Source organism: Vombatus ursinus, unplaced genomic scaffold, assembly GCF_900497805.2.
Source record: "Vombatus ursinus unplaced genomic scaffold, bare-nosed wombat genome assembly UNPS02014830.1, whole genome shotgun sequence".
In the NCBI taxonomy this organism is placed as follows: Eukaryota; Metazoa; Chordata; class Mammalia; order Diprotodontia; family Vombatidae; genus Vombatus; species Vombatus ursinus.
In genome coordinates this window covers 19,703,244-19,717,649 of record NW_020954608.1, presented here as the reverse complement: position 1 = coordinate 19,717,649, position 14,406 = coordinate 19,703,244, and the positions used below count along the sequence as shown (strand labels likewise).

The 14,406-nt window shown below is 34.4% G+C and overlaps 1 pseudogene; it reads left to right on the top strand.

The window, feature by feature from the left end:
• The first annotated feature begins 312 nt into the window (after positions 1-312).
• LOC114025456 lies at positions 313-12,011 on the top strand (annotated as a pseudogene).
• The last annotated feature ends 2,395 nt before the right edge of the window (positions 12,012-14,406 follow it).

Genomic DNA, 14,406 nt, shown 5'->3' with positions numbered 1-14,406 from the left:
ATGTTAATGAACTAACCCCATGGTGGCACAGATAAGAGTTAGTTTATTCCCCCCAAAATCCTTATAAAAATGAGATCTCAAACTCCTTTCCCCTGAGCGCTCTTCCATCTGGTCAATGCTGCCTGCTACTCCCTACTCAAATCCATGGTTGTTGAGTGATACTCTCTGCCTCTCCCTCTCACCATTCTCTTCCCCATGCTACCTGTTTCCTTTCACCATCCCATTCTCCTGTCTGCCACTATACCCCTTTTGCTACTCATCTTTATACCCTTTATGCCTTATTTCTTGGATCCTCCTGGGCTGTCTAGAAATATGCCTAATTCTTCTCCTCCCAAGTGTGATTGCCACCTCATTTCCCGCTGCCAACCACAGTCTTTCCCAGTGAGTATCCAAAGAACCAGGCATGCCTGTCCCCATTTCACACTTTATCAATTATCAATTTAGCTACCTTATGGATTCTATGTTCCTGCCAAACTCACATACTTGCTGTTCCATAAGCATAATATTCTATCTCTCACCTCCATGTCTTTGCAGATGCTGTCTCCCTTGCTTGGAAAGTATTTCTTTCTCAATTCTATTTCTTAGAAGCACTGGTTCATCTTCATAGCTGAGGTCAAATGGCAGCTGCCTCCTGCATGAGCCTGTTTTGGATACTCTTAGATGCCAGTGACCTCCCTAAATTAATATGTATTCATTTTGTAGATCTTTATGTTTAATTCTTTGTGTATGTATTGTTTTCCATGATGGAAAGTGAAATATTTGAGGGCAGATAATGTTTTGTTTCATGGTTTTTTTTTGTTATTTTTGTTTTTCATAATAAGTTCATGCATAGAATCTGGCAGATACTAGACATTTAATGTGCATAGTAGATTGTCAGTTTCATGGACAATCATCTTTTTTATTGTACGTTATAGAAACACTAGTTATATTCCATAAATTAAAAATAAATAAATATTGCAGATTGATTTATAGATTTATCCTAGAGGACATGGGGAGCCATTGCAGCTTCCTGGGCAAGACTATGTCATGATCATACAAATGTCTTAGGAATATGGATTTGACAACTTTGAAAATGACAAACTGTAGAAGGCAGGAGTTAGAAGCAGAAAGATCAGATGGAGTGCATTTTTGTAGTGCGAGTAAGAGGTGATGAGGGCATGAACATAGGTGATGTGAATAAAGAAAAGGGGACCTATAAGAGAGATGTCAAGGAGGAAGATTGAATAAGACTTGGCAAACATCTATATTTGGGGGATAAAGGGAAAGGAAAAGTAAAGGGTGACTTTAAGGTTGTAAGCCTAAGTTACAGGAAGTCTAGTGTTACTTTCAAAAGAAAGAGAGAAGTTAAGAAGAACGGAGTGTTAGGGAAAGAAAAATATTTTTATTTCTGATATATTGACTTAGATATGCACAAAGGATATCTAGTTTGAAATGTACAATTGTCAGTTGGTGATGAACTGGAACTCACGAGAGAAACTATCACCGGACATACACATACACACGTGTGTGTGTGTGTATATACTTGGCCTTTCAACGCAAACATTGTTAGTCCCAGAATCTACTAGCAACATAAGTTTTGGTATGATTTGACTCCTAGAAAGTGTTGTGTAAAGGTGTTTGGGATTGTTTACAGAGAGTTCTGAGAGAAATCTGCCAAAAGAGATGGAGTGAGGAGTCAGAATTTAGAAGGCTGGGGGTACATCTTCTATCTTGGGTTCATGAGGGAGATGAACCCAGGTTTACACCACAGTCCCTCTTACCCACAAGCTCTTTCCTTCAAAGTGACTAAAATCAATTGTCACATTGTTGCAACACAGGCTACTGAGGCTTTTACTCCATGCAGTGGATGCTGGGTCAGAAGACAGGGAATAAGTCCATATTGGTTATTGGAAGCTATTATGGCAGAAGATGATAAGGCACGTCTGTGCTTAATAGTTCAAATTTGGTGAAACTTCCCCTTGGAGACATCTCCCTTCTCTCAGAATGTGTTAATTGACTCTTTCTCTTTTGGTCTTATCAGGGAAAGTCTTTTATTGTCCTTGTACTCAGACACATGTTATTTAATTCATTGACTGGATTCCTTCCCTCCTCCCTTCTACACTTTCTGCTGTTTCTTGCTCTTTGTTGTCACTGCTAATTTTTATCTTAAAAGATATTAAAGATATTTATTTTTAAAGATATTTAAAAGATATTAGAACAAGCTTGTTCTCTGAAGTTTCTTATAGTGGTAAAGAATGGGATTGGGTAGAGAATAGGAAAAGTGCCAGCTGGGGAAAGGTAGTACATGCATCCCTTCCCTAATGGAAGACTGAAGAATAGAGTGAGGACTGGGCTTTTCCCCGGGAGGTCATTCACCCATTGGTGCTATGTGGGATATTTTTTTCTTAACCTGGCTATGGTGATTAGCAAGAGAAACAAAAAGCAAAGACAGATTAGGAATCCATGAGCATTAAAAGATTTTCTCATAAGAGAAATTATAAAATGAATAAGATACTAAATATTTTGAGAGCTACAAGACTGTCATTTTGGAAATCCTTTAGTGGTGCACTCCTGGGTTCCCTCACTTAGCATTTTTCCTTCTTTATTGTATAACCAATCCATAAATATTTATTAAATGCCTACTATGTGCCGGACAGTGTGCTAAGTGCATATTGCATGTTACAGGTCATGTGTCTATTAATCAACTATACTCAAGATGGCTGAGTGGAGATAGCACTCAGCTGAGATTTCCCAACATTCCCCCCTTAAACAACTTTAAAATAATGCCTTAAACAAGAATCTGGAGTGGCAGAGCCAAAATAAAAATGTCAATGTGAGACATTCTTCCAGGCCAAGAAAACTCAGTAGACTGTAAGGAGATATCTGTGACCTGAAGGTGGAGGCTGGCCCAGAGCTCACCTAAATAAAATACCAATGGATGAACTAGGTGGTGGCAATACAAGCAGAAGTAGCATCAGGAGCTCTCAAGTAATGGTAAGGGAACCTGGCAACCAGTCAGAAAGAGATTATAGGAACCTCTGTGGTAGCAGTGGATGTAGTACCAGACACTGTTTGAAAACGCCTATTTCTGGGTCACAGTTCAAGGACATAGAGGAGCATTTTCAATCAAGAGGGCCTCTGAGAAGCAGTATTGCTTTCAGTCAAAATGGAGCAGGGACCCTGAGAAGCAGTATCCATTGCAATCCCAAAGGATAAGAATAAAGATCACAGAGCAGACCAGGAGAGCAGTGACCATACCTTCTCCCCAGATCACAACACCTTGGAATCACAAAAAACCCATGCCCACATAACAGGCTCTGAAAGTAGCAGTGAGAAAAACCTCAGGCTCGGGACAGTACCCATCCCTGCTCTCACACTAAAACCAGGGCTCAGCATTAACAAAAAGTTTGAAATCAAGAAATAGGGCAGAAAATGAGCAAACAACAACCAAAGTAAATGAATCTGAAGATTAAAAACCTACTCTGGTGACAAGGAAGGTCAAGGGAAAACGTCAGAAGAAGAGAATGAAGTCAAAACAGCTAAAAATAAAAAAAACTAAAAAAATCCCTGTGAATTGGACACAAGCCCAACAAGATTTCCTAGAAAAGCTAAAAATGATTTTCAAAATCAAATAAGAGTGTTGGAGAAAAAAATTAGATAAAGAAATGAAAGTGAAGGAAGAAACTTTTGTAAAAATAATTAAGAGATTATTTTAAAAGGCACAAAAATATTGAAAAAATACCTTAAAAAAGAGAAATGGTCAAATGTTAGAAGGAAGAAATTTCACTGATGAAAATAATTCTTTAATAAACAAAATTAGCCAAATACAAAAAGAGGCTCAAAAACTCACCAAAGAAAATCATCCCTTAAATATTAATATTGGGCAAATGGAGGCTAATGACTCCATGAGATATCAAGAAAAAATAAAATGAAGGCAAAAGAATGAAAAAAAAATGAAATAAAATATAAAATATATAATCAGAAAAATAACTGACCTGAAAAAGAGATCAAGCACAGATAATTTAAGAATTATTCTACTACCTGAAAACCAAAATCAAAGACAGAGTCTGGACATTATATTTCAAGAAAACATCAATGAAAACTGCCTGAATATGCTAGAACCAAATGATAAAATAGAAACTGAAACTGAAAGAATCCATGAATCATCACCTGAAAGAGAACCTGGAATGCTACACCAAATTCCAAAACTCCCAGGTCAAAGAGAAAATGCTTTAAACGTCCAGAAAGAAATCATTCAAATATCATAGACCTACAGTGAGGATCACACAAAATTTAGCAGCTGCCACATTGAAGGATCAATGGCCTTAGAATATGACATTCCAGAAGGCAAAGGAACTAGAATTACAACCAAGAATAACTGACCCTGCACAACTGAGTATAATCATTCATGGGGGAAAATGGACATTTAATGAAACAAAGGGTAGTCAACTCTTGAATTTCACTCTTATCTAAATTGATTCAAGGAAGGAATAAAATATCTATCTAACCCTACAGGGAAGTAGAAAGGGGAGGAGATAAGAGAAAGGAGGAGTAATAAAGAGGAGGGTAGATAAAGAAAGGCAGTGGTTAAGAAGTAGAACACATTTTAGAGGATGGATAGGACAAAAAGAGAGAAAGATAAATAGAAGAAAATAACATAGAGGGAAATGCAGAGTTAGTAATCATAACTGTGAATGTAAATGGGATGAGCTAACCCACAAAACAGAAATTGATAGGAGAATGGATTAGAAACCAGATTCCAACAATATGTTGTTTAAGAAACATAATCAAAACAGACACACAGAGAGTTAAAATAAGGAGCTGGAGCAGAAATATATTATCTTTTAGGAGATGTAAAAAAGGCAGCAGTAGTAATCATGATCTCAGACCAAAGCAAAAGAAAAAAGATATAGATAAAAGATATAAGAATAGAAATTATATCTTGCTAAAAGGTACCACAGATATGCACCAAAGTACATAGCATGCAAATTCTTAAAGGAAATATTAAATGAATTATAGGAGGAAATGCAGTAAAACTATACTAGTGGAGGACTTTCCCCTTTCAGAGGTAGATACATCTAATCATAAAACAAATAAGAAAGAAGTTAAAGAGATGAGTACACTCTTAGAAAAGTTACATATGGTAGACCTCTGGAAAGAATTGAAAGGGAATAGAAAGGAGTATACTTTTTTTCAGCTCTAGGTGTCACCTTCACAAAAATCAACAATGTATGAGAGCATTAAAAACCACATAAACAAATACAGAAAAGCAAAAAATATTGACTGTATACTTTTCAGACCATAATGCAAGAAAATTACATTTAATAAAATTATGTGGAAGCATAGATTAAAATTTAATTAGAAACTTATCTAATGCTAAAAAATGAACCAAAGAACAAATTATAGAAACAATCAATAATTTCATTAAAGAGAATGACAAACATGAAACAACATTCCAAAATCTATGGTGTGCAGCCAAAGCAGTACACAAGGGAAAATTTATATATCTAAATGTGTTCATCAATAAAGGAGAGAAAGAGCAGATCAATGAATGAGGCATGCAACTTAAAAAAAAATTCAAGGCTATTAATCAGAGTGAAAGTAAAATAGGCCATTGAGCTAACAAATAGAACTAAGAGCTTGATTTATAATAAAACCAATAAAATAAATAAATGACTGGTTAATTTGATTTAAAAAAGAAACAAGAAAACCAAATTATCTGTATCAAAATGAAAATGGTGAATACATCACCAATGAAGATGAAATTAAAGCAATTATTAGGTCTTATTTTGTCAAATTACATACCAGTAAAACTGACAAGCCATGTGAAATGAATTAATATTTACAAAAATATAAACTATCCAGATTAACAGAAGAGGAAATAGAATATTTAAATAACCCAATTGCAGAAAAATAATTGAATAAGCCATAAATGAACTCCCTAAGAAAAAATTCCCAGGATCAGATGTATTTATAAGTGCATACTACCAAACATTTAAAGAACAATGAATCCCCATACCATATAAACTATTTGAATGTCTTACAAATTCCTTTTATGAAACAAATATGTTTTTGATACCGAAACCAGGAAAAGCAAAAACAGATAAAGAAAACTATAGATCAATTTCCCTAGTGAATATCGATGAAAATTTTAAAATAAAATACCGGAAAGGAGATTACAGCAATATATAACAAAGGTCATATACTATGACCAGGTAGGATTTATACAAGAACACAGGGCTGATGCAATATTGGAAAAACTATAAGCATAACTGACCATATCAATATCAAAAACAACAAAAATGATATGATTATATCAACAGATGCAGAAAAAGCTTTTGACCAAATATAACACCTTTACCAATTAAAAAAAACACTAGAAAGTACAGGAATCAATGAAGTTCTCCTTAAATGATAAATAGTAACTATCTAAAACCAAGAGCAAGAATTATGCATAATTGGGATAAATTAAAAGCCTCCCAATAAGATGAGGGGTGAAGCAAGTTTGTCTACCATCACCTATATTATTCAATATTGTATCAGAAATGCTAGCTATAGCAAAAAGAAATTAGCAGACCAAAAACAGGCAATGAAGAAATAAAAGCATTGTTCTTTGCTGATGATAGAGAACCATAGAGGATCAACTCAAAAACTAGTTGAAACAATTAACAATTTGAGGAAAATTGAAGAATATAAAATAAATCCACATAAATCATTGGAATTTCTAAATACTACCAACAAAACCCAGCAGAAAGAGATAGAAAGATAAATTCCAATTAAAATAAATGTAAATAATATAAAATACTTTGATGTCTACCTGCCAAGACAAACCCGGGGACTATATGAAAACAATTACAATACACTTTTCATACAAATAAAAATCTAAACAATTAGAAAAATATTCATTGCACATAGAAGCTAATATTTTAAAAATGACAATTCTACCTAAGTTAATTTACTTATTCAGTGCCATACCAATCAAACTACCTAAGAATTATTTTATAGAGTGAGAAAAACAAAAACAAAAACAAAATTCATCTAAGTCAAGAATATCAAGGGAATCAATAAAAAATGTGAATGAAGGCAGCCTCACAGTACTAGATTTCAAAACTATATTAAAAAGTGGTAATCATCAAAACAAGACAGCTGGTGGTTCATTGGAAAGAGCATTGTGCCCAGAATAAGGAAGCTCTGAGTTCAAATCTCACTTCAGACACTTCCTAGCTGTGTGACCCTAGGTAAGTCACTTAACCTCTGATTGCCTAACAAAAACATCCACTGGATCCCTTGGAGAAGGAAACAGCAAATCACTCCAGTGTTTTTGTCAAGAAAATTCCATGGACAGTTAGGTCCATGGGATCATGAAGAGTCAGGCATGAGTGAATAATAACAACAACTATAATCATCAAAATAATCTGATGATTGTTGTCTTTTGTTCTCAAAGAAGATCAAAATGATGTCACTATGCTAGAGTCAAGTTTCAGTGTGTCTGACTGTGGCTGATCAGAACAATACAAGCTTGGAATGTTCTACCAGAGGTACTTGCTAAGAAACAGAGTGGTCAATAGGTAGAATAATTAAGTAAACAATATGTAATAATAGATGTCTATACTAATTCAGTGTTTGATAAATTCAGAGATCCAAGCTATTGGGGTAAGAATTCAACATTTGACAAAAGTTACCAGGAAAACTGTAAAGCGGTTTGGCAGAAACTAGGCACAAACCATCATTTCACAATGTATACCAAGATAAGGTCAGAGTAGACAAATGATTTAGCCATAAAGGGTGACAGCATAAGTATATTAGGGAAGCATGGAAAAAATGGACCTATTATATCTATGAATAAGGGAAGAATTTATGACCCAACAAGAGATAGAGAAGATCACAGGAAGTAAAATGTATAATTTTGATCACATGAAATTAAAAAAGTTTTTTCAAACAAACTAATGCAGCCAAAATTAGAAAGAAAACAGGAAACTGAAGTAAAATTATAGAACATTTCTCTGATAAAGGCATCACTTCTCAGATATTTAGGTAACTGAGCCAAATTAAAAAACAAACAAACAAACTACAAACTATTCCCCAATTGATACGTGGTCAAAGGCTATGAACAGGCAGTTTAATGAAAAGAAATCAAAGCAATACAGAGTCACATGAAAAAATGCTCTAAATCACTACTGAGAAATGAGAATTAAACAAATCTGAGGTACCACCTGGCTCCTATCAGACTGGTTAACATGACAGAAAATGAAAATGACAAATGCTGGCTGGTATGTGGAAAAATTGGGACACTAATGTACAATTGGTGGAGATGTAAACTAACCCAACCATTCTGGAGAACAATTTGTTAACACCCAAATGGCTATAAAACTGTGTCTACTTTTTGACCCATCAATATCATTCCCATGTCTGTAGCCCAAAGAGATCAAAGAAAAGTGTCAAAGACCTATTTGTACAAAAATATTTACAGCAGCTGTTTTTGCAGTGGCAAAAAATTGAAAATTGAGGGGATGTCCATCAATTGGGGAAACACTGAACGAGGTGTGGAATATGATTATTATGGAATACTATTGTGTTATAAGAAATGAGCAGGGTTGGTTCAGAAAAACTTGAGAAGACTTATGTGCACTGATGCAAAGTGAAGTGAGAAGAACCAGGAGAACATGTACCCAGTAACAGCAATATTGTAAGAATGATCAGTTGTGAAAGACTTAGATACTCTGATCAAAGCAATGATTCCAGACAATTCCAAAGGATCCATGATGAATAATACTATCTATCTCTAGAGAGAGAACTGATGAACTCTGAGTGCAAATTGAAACATACTCAAACTTTATTTTTCTTGACTTTTTGTTTGTTTTCTTTTGCAAAATGTTTATTATGAAAAAATTTTTGCATAAAATAATTACCACAAAGAGAAAAAAAAGGCTCAGCTGGAGGGCCAGCTTCTGAATAATGGTTTTCCTGGTCTCACCACCTGCAAATAGCTTCCCCTCTAAAAAGAAAAAAAAAGCCAGCTATGCTGCCTATTATTTAAACATGCTAATATATTCATGGATTCATAGATTTAGGACTCCAAAGGACCTCAGACATCCTTTAGTATAAAATCTCTCAATTTATAGATGAGGAAACTGAGACCCAGAGATGTTAATAATTTGTCAAGGATCACACATCTGTTAAGTATAAGAAGTAGGATATAAACCCAAGTGGGCTCTGTCCATTGTACCACACAGTATCTGAGAATCATTGGCATAAATATGCTTACTGATCACCTGGGAGCTTTTGAGATCAACAGTGAAACAATTAAATTAATTTACTATGTTCTAGGCATTGTCATGGGTGCTGAGTATTCAATTAAAAAAAGTAATAATCCTCAATCAAAAGTAACTTACATCCTATTAGGGAAAACATCATTTCCACATATAAGTATAAGCAAAATATGTTTTCCAAGAGTTTTAGAGTATGTCAATAGTTATGGCAATATGGATGATAGCCCATCAAAAAGAATGAAAAGAAACAGTCTGATGAGAAGAGAATCAAGAGAAAGTACTGTCATGGACCCCAGAAAGGAAAGATTATCCAAGAAGAAAGAGTAATCAATAAGGTCAAATGCTGTAACATGGTAAAGAATGATGAGGACTAAATATAGGTCATCAGATATGGAAATTGAAAGATTACTGGCAATCTTAGTTTCTTTACCTTTAAAATGAGAGCCTTAGATTAGATATCGTGTAAGGTCCCCTTTTAGGACTAACTATCTGGTGGCACAGTGGGCAGTATTGGGCCTAGATTCAGGAAGATCAAAGTACACATTCACCTTCAGACATTTCTTTGCTGTGTTACCCTGGATAAGTCATTTAACTTGTTTGCCTCAGTTCCCCCTTCTGTAAAAAGAGGATACTAATGGCACCTATTTTCCAGGGTAAGGAAACACCCTTTGCCAATGTAGGAGGGCACCTTCTCTGCAACATAAGAGTATTTGAGAGTTTTCTAGAGCACTAAGAAGTTGTGGCTGGCCCAGAATCACGCAGTATGTGTCAAAAGTACATGTGTAAAAGGGACTTGAAAAGAGGTCTTCTTATCTTTAAGGCTAACTCTTTATCCACTATGCCATGATGCATCTCTTTCAAAGTATACTGCACCATTTTTTTTCCTGTAATTGTCATTGTACATTCATCCTGTTGTCATCTGGAACTAAAAAGAATACACTGTGACCTTGTATTAATGCTAGTCAGAGTTAAGATATCTTTTTCTGATTCTTCAGTGTCTTTCCTTTTCCCTTATATGCATTTTTCGGTCATATATGGTTGCAATTTAAAATTGTTTTTGAAAAGCAATTGTTTACATTTTCATGAAAATCTTTCATAGTTCTCTCTTCCTAATCTTGATTTTTCTTTTAACAGTATAACAGAGGAGGAAATATAACAGAATTCAGAGCTGGAGCAAAAGTCAGATCTAGTTAATGATGGTCTTGAAAAAGAAATTAAGAGAAATAAAAAGTTAAATAAAGTTGATGTAGAGAAAAGTTCAGATTTTAGTGATGAAGATTCTGACCTTGACTTTGATACTGATAAACTAGAATGTCAAAATAAGAAGCCAAAAGTATTTATTAAATCAAAAGAGAAATCCAGAGTAGATGATAAATTTTTCAAATTATCTGAAATGGAGTCCTTTTTGGAAGATATGGATAAAGAGGAGAAAGAAAAAAAAAGAAGATGATGAAGATGATGTTAATTATTTTGAAGAAATTATTTCTGATGAAGATAGTGAGCTATTTACAGACTCTCCAAAAAAGTCAGGTAAAAGTTCCAGAAACTTAAAATACAAAGATTCTTTGACCCAGTTGAAAGAGAAGACACAGCAAATGATAATGATGAACTGAGTCAGGATGAGGATGAAGATGATCATGAAGAAGAGGAAGAAATTTCTGAAGAGGATGATGATGAAACTGAAGAAAATGAGAATAAACAACATGAAGTTGGGAAAAGAGCAACCTTTGCTTTTCCTGATGACAAAGAAACCAAAGACACAGATATTTTCAGTGAAAAGAATAGTTCTGATGGAGTAAAATCCTCTTTTGAACAAAGACAGGAGATGGCAGAAAGAATTAAATCTCTAGAGAAAGAGCTGTTGGAGCAGAAACCCTGGCAGCTTCAAGGGGAAGTGATAGGACAAGAGAGACCAGAAAACAGCCTTCTAGAAGAAACATTACATTTTGACCATGCAGTCAGGATGGCTCCTGTGGTTACTGAGGAAACCACTTTGCAACTTGAGGATATCATCAAACAAAGGATAAAAGATCAGGCTTGGGATGATGTAGTATGTAAAGAAAAACCAAAGGAGGAGGCATTTGAATATAAGAAATGTTTAACATTAGATCATGAAAAGAGTAAATTGAGACTTGCAGAAATTTATGAGCAGGAATACTTCAAACTTAACCAGGAAAAGAAAGAAGAAGAAAACCTAGAGCATGTAGAAATTCCAAGATGATGGATTCACTCTTTCAAAAACTGGATGCTCTTTCTGACTTTCAGTTTACACCTAAGCCCCCTGTTCCAGAGGTTAAAGTTGTCTCTAATCTTCCTGCTATAACTATGGAGGAAGTAGCGCCAGTGCATGTTAGTGATGTAGCACTCCTAGTTCCATAGGAAATCAAGGAGAAAAATAAGGCAGTGGACATAAAAACAGATACGAGAAATCTGTTACAGACAAGAAACAAGAATGAAGAAAGAAGAAATATCATAAGTGTATGAAATTAAGAGAAAAGGAAAAACAGCAAAAAATGTTAGCAAAAACTAAGCCTGAACAGTCTACAAAATACAGCAAAGCAGCAGCATCCGCACAATTAAAGAAACTAACTAAAGCAGGCAAAGTTTCTATACTAAAGAATGAAGGTAAAGGCAAGGTCTTGAAGTCATCTCAAGCCTTCTTTCTCAAGTACAAGATCAAGTGAAAATGCAAGTACAGGATGCCAAGAAAGCAAAAAATATCAGAAGAAAAAAGAAATTTCTGTTTATAAACTCAAGCTGTAACATATTTTATCATAATGTAAATATTAAACTAGCTAATATTGATTTCATCATCCTATTTCTTAATAAAATTTTAGATATATTTTTCTTTTAAAAAATAAAAAGGATTTTTTCAAGGACATATTTTTTTCTTTTGTAGAAATATCCATTAGATATTGTATTTTTTTAAAGAAATTACAGTCTGGCTAATTAAAGGCTCATTAAATTAATTTCAAGCATCTAGGAACAGGTTTTGTATGAAAAACACAAAGATTAATAATTCAATTAACAGAATAAAGAAAAAAGAAAGAAAAGGAAAATAAAGAATTAAAGATAAAAAGGAGGGAGGAAGGAAGGAAGGAAAAGGATTGCTAACTATGGAGTTCTATGAGGAAAGCAATATATATACATATAAGTAGATGTAAATATACAAAAAGGTATAATAAGGTAATTTGGGGTATTATACATTACCAACTGGTGGAAAATAAGAGACCTCATGTTGGAAATGTTACTGAGTTGAGTTTTGAAAAAAGCTAGGGCTTCTAATCATGGAAGCAGAGGTGTCTTGTAGAGACTGCAAAATAAGCAACATATGGTCCCTGTCCTTGAGGAGCTTATCACGCAAAAGAGAGCATAAGGCATGTATAGAGCTCATGTGATAACTCTTGTACATATTGTTAAGTGGCAGGTGTCACAATCTGATGAGATTTTAGAGGTTGAGAATGGCAAGCAAAACTGGAAGGAATTTAAGTATCACTCTTCTAGTTCTCCACCTCATTTAGGAATATGGGGGTGAAATAGATTCTTTTCAGACCAACGTTATCACCTTCTCTTGATATAAGTACAGGAGAAGAAACCTATCTAGGTCAATCCACTTCCTGCTTAGAGACTGAAGCTTCACTGAGTTGTCTGCTTTATAAATGACATCTGAATCTGTTGTACTTCAACCAAGAGTACACTAGTCCCAAAGTCAGCTATTTCAGAGCTTAATAAAAGTTAGTAATAAAAAAAGACAAAATTTCTCCAAATCAGGAAACAGAAATTGCTTGGGGAAATAGAGAAAACAATATGGAAAGTTGGGGGCAGTCCAACCTTTTACACCTCTCAAATGGATGGCCAAAGCCAGCAGGCTTAGTACATTCTAGATATGCTACAGAAATATTTTCTCATGAATGAAAGCTTGGAAACTGAAGTCTAGTGTGAAACACCCATTTTCTACTCACACAACTCACAGATGCCCAAAAAGATTTCTCTCCTTTGGGACCATCCTTGTTCCACTTACCACTATTCCAAACTACTCCCTGCTTGGCTCCCCTTTTCTTTGTTTCAGTCTCAGTTAAAAAACTCTCAAAGTGTTGGGGAAAATAAGATAAAACAAAACAAAACAAACAACAAAAACCAAATAAACTCCCAGTGGCCAAAGCTCTTCAAGTTTTAATCCCTTCCTTGGCAGAAAGAAAACTGTCTGTAAAACCATAATTTTCAGAGTTCACAATTAGGCCTCAGAATGTCTTCATCATACTTAGAGAAATCAGTCTAACCTGGTCATACGCCAATAACACATAAACATTTAGCCCAGTGTTATACTCAAAAACGAATCTCTGCCACTGCATATTGACTTAAAAAATCAGAAATTAACATTATCAATATTTTATAGTGTTGCTATTTATTTTGTTAAACATTTTTCAATTACAGTTTAATCTAGCTCATGTTACACTGGGGAGTTGTGTATTTGACACCTCTTCTTCAGACAAACCAACATTTGTTATGTGACTAAGTATGTGCAATTCATAGTACTGGGAATTGGAGGATATAGAGAAGAATATTTTTTTTATCTCTTTTACCATTTGGCCAATTCTAATTTTTAAGGAATTATCCAAGTGTCTGACACATAGTAGACACTTTAAAATGTTTATTAATTTGTTAATTGATTTCTTCAGTATTTTTTGCATCTTTTACCAAGTTAATTCTTTTTTTCATAATTTTCTTGCATTGTTCTCACATTCCTTTCCTGATTTTTTCCTTTACTATTCTTATTTGATTTTTAAAACTTTTTGTTTGCTCTTTTAAAAATCTGTTTCTTTAGCACATCTAGGAATTCTTTTTAGGCTCGTATCCAATATGCATTTTTCTTTGAGGCTTTGCTTATAGATGTTTTCAAGTAATTGTCTTCTAAGTTTTTGTCTTTCTCTTCATTGTCATTACAGTAGCTTTTTTATGGTCAGGGTTTTTGTTGTTATTGTTTGCTTATTTTTTTCCAGCTTATTTCTTGACTTTGGGCTTTATGTTAGAGTTGGAATCTGCTGAATTCTGTGGATACATGTGCTAAAAAGAGTTTTTTAGCAGGTATTTAGAGGATGGTTAGAGAAGAAAGAGTTTGGAGATAAGGAGGTCATTTGGGAGGCTACTGATGTAGTCC